The sequence below is a fragment of the Chionomys nivalis genome, chromosome 3 (genome assembly GCF_950005125.1).
Source record: "Chionomys nivalis chromosome 3, mChiNiv1.1, whole genome shotgun sequence".
NCBI lineage: Eukaryota > Metazoa > Chordata > Mammalia > Rodentia > Cricetidae > Chionomys > Chionomys nivalis.
Window position 1 is genome coordinate 95,230,539 of NC_080088.1, and position 6,386 is coordinate 95,236,924.

The 6,386-nt window shown below is 41.0% G+C and overlaps 1 pseudogene; it reads left to right on the forward strand.

Annotated features, from left to right (window-relative positions):
• Positions 1-1,435: 1,435 nt before the first annotated feature.
• Positions 1,436-1,869, forward strand: LOC130871380 (40S ribosomal protein S7-like; annotated as a pseudogene).
• Positions 1,870-6,386: the final 4,517 nt, after the last annotated feature.

Genomic DNA, 6,386 nt, shown 5'->3' on the forward strand with positions numbered 1-6,386 from the left:
TGGCCTTTTTCCTTTGCAGCTCTTAATATTCTTTCTTTATTCTGTGTGCTTTGTGTTTTGATTATTATATGGCGAGGGGATTTTTTTTTTGATCCAGCCTATTCGGTGTTCTGTATGCTTCTTGAACCTTCATAGGTATATCTTTCTTTAAGTTGGGAAAGTTTTCTTCTATAATTTTATTAAATATATTTTCTGGACCATTGAGCTGCGCTTCTTCTCCTTCTTTTACTCCTATTATTCTTAGGCTTGGTCTTTTTATTGTGTCCCATATTTCCTGAATGTTTTGTGATAAGAGTTTCATGGTCTTGCTGTTTTCTTTGATCAGCGTGGTTATTTTCTCTATGGTATCTTCAGAATCTGAGATTCTTTCTTCTATCTCTTGTATTCTGTTGGTTATGCTTGTTTCTGTAGTCTCTATTCATTTACCTATATTTTCCATGTCCAACTGGCCTTCTGTTTGTGTTTTCTTCTTTGCCTCCATTTCAGTTTTCAAGTCTTGATCTGTTTCCATTATCTGTTTGTTTGTTTTTCCTTGGTTTCCTAGGGCATCATTCACTGATTTACTCAATTCTTCAAACTTTCTGTTATACTTCTCATCTATTTCTATAAGGGCATTTTTTACATGCTGTTTAAGGGCATCAATCACTTTCATAAAGTCAATTTTTTCTACTTCTTCTTGATTTAGGTGTTCATGACCTCCTGTTGTGAGGTCACTGGGTTCTGGTGGTTTCATATTGTTTTTCAGACTATTGGGTGAATTGTTGCATTGGCACCTGCCCATCTCTTCCTCCGAATGCTCCCCTATGTATCTTCTTTTACAGGATCAGGTCTCCTTGCCTACTGATTTACCTTCCCAGTGATGGCACTCCCCAGTGATGGCTTTCCTGGATCTCCAGTCATGTCTCTCCTGGTGCCAGTATCAGATCTTCATGCCCAATGATGGCTCTCCTGGTGCCGAGATCAGATCTCTGTGCTGGTTGGGTAGTTCATAAACAAATCGCCCCAGTGATGGCTCTCCTGGTGCCGAGATCAGATCTCTGTGCTGGATGGGTAGTTCGTAAACAAAACGCCTACCTTGCTTGGTGCAGACATGCCAGTGAAACAAAAGGACTCCTGCCAGCCTGCTTGCCCTGAGGGTTTGCCCTCAGCACCCAGACAGGCTGAGCTGGGTGGTGTTATGTGCCTGAAGAGGGAAGGGGGCAGAAGGGAGGGGGGTTCTGGATGAAAGCTGGGTGGGATAGGAAGAGAGAGGCAGTATGCAGGGAGTAGAGTCTCTACAGGGAGTCCAGGAAGGATGGGGGGGATGAGGAACTTCTGAGTTCCCTGACCCGGGCTGCTGCTCTGGGTCAGAAACTCACCCCAATGATGGCTCTCCTGGTGCCGAGATCAGATCTCCGTGCTGGTTGGGTAGTTCGTAAACAAAGCGCCTACCTTGTTTGGTGCAGGCAGGTCAGTCGCCATCATAATTTTTGTGCCAGTTCCTCAGCTGAAATCCTTCCAAAAAATCCAAGTCTGGCTGGTTCGTGAATTGGAGAAAAAGTTCAGTGGGAAACATGTAGTCTTCATTGCTCAGAGGAGGATTCTGCCCAAGCCAACTCAGAAAAGCCCTAAGAAAAATAAGCAGAAGCGCCCCAGAAGCCGCATGCTCGCCACAGTGCACGACGCCATCCTTGAGGACTTGGTTTTCCCGAGTGAGATTGTGGGCAAGAGGATCCGTGTGAAACTGGATGGCCGCCGGCTCATAAAGGTTCATTTAGACAAAGCACAGCAGAACAATGTGGAACACAAGTTGGAAACTTTTTTTCTGGTGTGTATAAGGAGCTCACAGGCAAGGATGCTAATTTTGAATTCCCAGAGTTTCAGTTGTAAAGAAAATGACTGAATAAAGTGTCATTCGAAAAAAAAAAAAACAGAGAAAAAGAAATTATAAAGTTACAAAGATGAATGTCCTTTCTTTCCCTTTCATCTGTCCATAGGAATGCAGGGATTACAAGCAAGCTACCATGTCTGACTTGTACATGTGTTCTGGGGTACAAACTCAGGTGCTCATTCTGGAGCTGCAGGCAGTTTAATCACTGACCCCTGTCTCCAGTTCCACTGCAGTAGTCCAGTGTCCCTCTTCCTAGTGTATTTTTCCACACAGTAGCTAGAGTGATTCTTTCCAAACACAGATATCTTCTTTCTTATAGACTTTTTTTTTGATGTTTAAATTATATCCACTTTTATTTTCTCTGCTTATAGCTGCCCTCTTAAAAAGATTTAACAAATAAATAAAAGGAAATGGTATTTTAAAATAAAGTGTATGTCCTCTCTTCTTTTTTTTTAATTTTTTTTATTTATTTTTTTATTTATTTTATTTTTTTTAATTAAAATTTCCACCTGCTCCCCGTTTCCCATTTCCCTCCCCTCCTCCCAAATATTGCCCCCTCCCCCCACTCCCCTCCCCCTATCCCCACTCCTCTTCTCCTCCCCCCACACCATTCCCCCTCCCTCTCGATACTGGAGAGCAGTCCAAATTCTCTGCCCTGCGGGAAGACGAAGGTCTTCTATCTATGTCCAGGAAGGTGAGCATCTAAACAGGCTAAGCACCCACAAAGCCAGTTCATGTATTAGGATCGAAACCTAATGCCATTGTCATTGGCTTGTCATCAGCCTTCATTGTCCGCCATGCTCAGAGAGTCCAGTTTCAACCCATGCTTATTCAGTCCCAGACCAGCTGGGCTTGGTGGGCTCACAATAAATCAGTTCCACTGTCACAGTGGGTGGGTGCATCCCTCGTGGTCCTGATTTCCTTGCTCATGTTCTCCCTCCTTCTGCTCCTCATTTGGACCTTAAGAGCTCAGACCGTTGCTCCAAATTGAGTCTCTGTCTCTACCTCGATCCATTGCCAGATGAAGGTTCTAAGGTGATATGTAAGATATTTATCAGTATAGGATAGGATCATTTCAGGTTCCCTCTCCTCAGTTGCCCAAGGTACCAGCTGGGGACATCTCCCTGGACACCTGCGAACCCCTCTAGAGTCAAGTTTCTTTCCAAACCTAAGATGGGTCCCTTAGTTAGGATATATACTTCGCTGCTCCCGTATCCTCCCTTCCTATATCCCAACCATCCCAATCCCCCGAGCTCCTCCCATCCTCCACGTCTCATGTTTCTCATCCCATTTCCCCTTTGCCCCTTGCCACCTCACCCGCAAGTTCCCAGTTATTGCCCTGCAATCTTGTCTACTTCCCCTCTCCAGGCGGATGACTATGATTTTCTTTGGGTTCACTGTCTTATTTAGCTTTTCTAGGATCACAAATTATAAGCTCAATGTCCTTTATTTATGGCTAGAAACCGATTATGAGTGAGTACATCCCATGTTCCCCTTTTTGGGTCTGGGATACCTCACTCAGGATAGTGTTTTCTATTTCCATCCATTTGCATGCAAAATTCGAGAAGTCATTGTTTTTTACCGCTGAGTAGTACTCTAATATGTATATATTCCACACTTTCTTCATCCATTCCTCAATTGAAGGGCATCTAGGTTGTTTCCACGTTTTGGCTATTACAAACAATGCTGCTATGAACATAGTTGAACAGATACTTTTGTCATTTGATGGGGCATCTCTTGGGTATATTCCCAAGAGTGGTATTACTGGATCTTGGGGTAGGTTGATCCCAAATTTCCTGAGAAATCGCCACACTGATTTCCAAAGTGGTTGCACAAGTTTGCATTCCCACCAGCAATGAATGAGTGTGCCCCTTTCTCCACAACCTCTCCAGCAAAGGCTATCATTGGTGTTCTTGATTTTAGCCATTCTGACAGGTGTAAGATGGTATCTCAAAGTTGTTTTAATTTGCATTTCCCTTATCGCTAAGGAGGTTGAGCAGGACCTTAAGTGTCTTTTGGCCATTTGAATTTCTTCTGTTGAGAATTCTCTGTTCAGATCAGTGCCCCATTTTTTAATTGGGTTCATTATCCTTTTAAAGTCTAGTTTCTTGAGTTCTTTATATATTTTGGAGATCAGACCTTTGTCTGTTGCAGGGTTGGTGAAGATCTTCTCCCAGTCAGTGGGTTGCCTTTTTGTCTTAGTGACAGTGTCCTTTGCTTTACGGAAGCTACTCATTTTCAGGAGGTCCCATTTATTCAATGTTGTCCTTAATGTCTGTGGTGCTGGGGATAAACGTAGGAAGTGATCTCCTGTACCCATATGTTGTAGAGTACTTCCCACTTTTTCTTCTATCAGGTTCAGTGTGTTCAGACTAATATTGAGGTCTTTAATCCATTTGGACTTGAGTTTTGTGCATGGTGATAGATATGGATCTATTTTCATTCTTCTACACGTTGACAACCAGTTCTGCCAGCACCATTTGTTGAAGATGCTCTCTTTTTTCCATTGAATACTTTTAGCTCCTTTATCAAAAATTAGGTGTTCATATGTTTGTGGGTTAAAATCAGGGTCTTCTATTCGGTTCCATTGATCGACTTCTCTGTTTTTATGCCAATACCAAGCTGTTTTCAATACTGAGACTCTGTAATAGAGTTTGAGGTCAGGGATGGTAATGCCTCCAGACGATCCTTTATTATATAAGATTGTTTTGGCTATCCTGGGTTTTTTGTTTCTCCATATAAAGTTGATTATTGTCCTCTCAAGATCTGTGAAGAATTTTGATGGGATTTTAATGGGGATTGCATTGAATCTATAAATTGCCCTTGGTAGAATTGCCATTTTTACTATGTTGATCCTCCCAATCCAAGAGCAAGGGAGATCCTTCCATTTTCTGGTATCCTCCTCAATTTCTTTCTTCATAGACTTAAAGTTCTTGTCAAATAGATCCTTTACTTCCTTGGTTAGAGTTACCCCAAGATATTTTATGCTATTTGTGGCTATCGTGAAGGGTGATGCTTCTCTGATTTCCATCTCTGCTTCCTTATCCTTTGTGTATAGGAGGGCAACTGATTTTTTGGAATTGATCTTGTATCCTGCAACGCTACTAAAGGTGTTTATCAGCTGAAGGAGTTCTTTGCTGGAGTTTTTGGGGTCGCTTTTGTACACTATCATATCGTCTGCAAATAATGAAAGTTTAACTTCTTCCTTTCCGATTTGAATCCCCTTGATCCCCTTATGTTGTCTTATTGCTATTGCTAGAATTTCAAGCACTATATTAAAGAGGTATGGAGAGAGTGGACAACCTTGTCGTGTTCCTGATTTTAGTGGAATAGCTTTGAGTTTCTCTCCATTTAATTTGATGTTAGCTGACGGCTTGCTATAAATAGCTTTTATTATAGTTAGGAACGACTCTTGTATTCCTAATCTCTCTAAGACCTTTATCATAAAGGGATGTTGAATTTTGTCAAATGCTTTTTCAGCATCTAATGAAATGATCATATGGTTTTTTTCTTTCAGTTTATTTATATGATGGATTACATTGATAGATTTTCGTATGTTGAACCAGCCCTGCATCTCTGGGATGAAGCCTACTTGATCATAATGGATAATTTTTCTGATGTGTTCTTGGATTCGGTTTGCCAGTATTTTATTGAGTATTTTTGCGTCGATGTTCATGAGTGAGATTGGCCTGTAGTTCTCTTTCTTGGTTGTGTCTTTGTGTGGTTTTGGTATCAGAGTAACTTCAGCTTCATAAAAGGAATTTGGCAATGACTTCTCTGTTTCGATATTGTGAAATACATTAAGGAGTATAGGTATTAGGTCTTCTTGGAAGTTCTGGTAGAATTCTGCATTGAAGCCGTCTGGACCTGGGCTTTTTTTGGTGGGGAGGTTTTTTATAACAACTTCTAATTCTTCGCGACTAACAGGTCTATTTAGATTGTTCACCTGGTCCTGGTTTAACTTTGGTATATGGTACTTATCTAAAAAAGTGTCCATTTCTTTTACATTTTCCAATTTTGTGGCATACAGGTTTTTGTAGTAAGATCTAATGATTCTCTGAATTTCCTTTGTGTCTGTGGTTTTGTCTCCCTTTTCGTTTCTAATTTTGTTAATTTGCGTATTCTCTCTCCGCCGTTTGATTAGTTTGGATAGGGGTTTATCAATCTTATTGATTTTCTCCAAGAACCAGCTTTTTGTTTCATTGATTCTTTGGATAGTTTTCTGTGTTTCTATTTTGTTGATTTCAGCCCTCAATTTGATTAATTCCAGTCTTCTACTTCTCCTAGGTGAGTCTGCTTCTTTTTTTTCTAAAGCTTTCAGGTGGGCTATTAAGTCTCCAATGTGTGCTTTCTCCGTTTTCTTTAAGTGGGCACTTAATGCTATGAACTTTCCTCTTAGCACTGCTTTCATAGTGTCCCATAGGTTTGAGTATGTTGAGTCTTCGTTTTCATTGAATTCAAGAAAGACTTTAATTTCTTTCTTTATTTCTTCCTTGATCCAGGTGTGGTTCAGTAG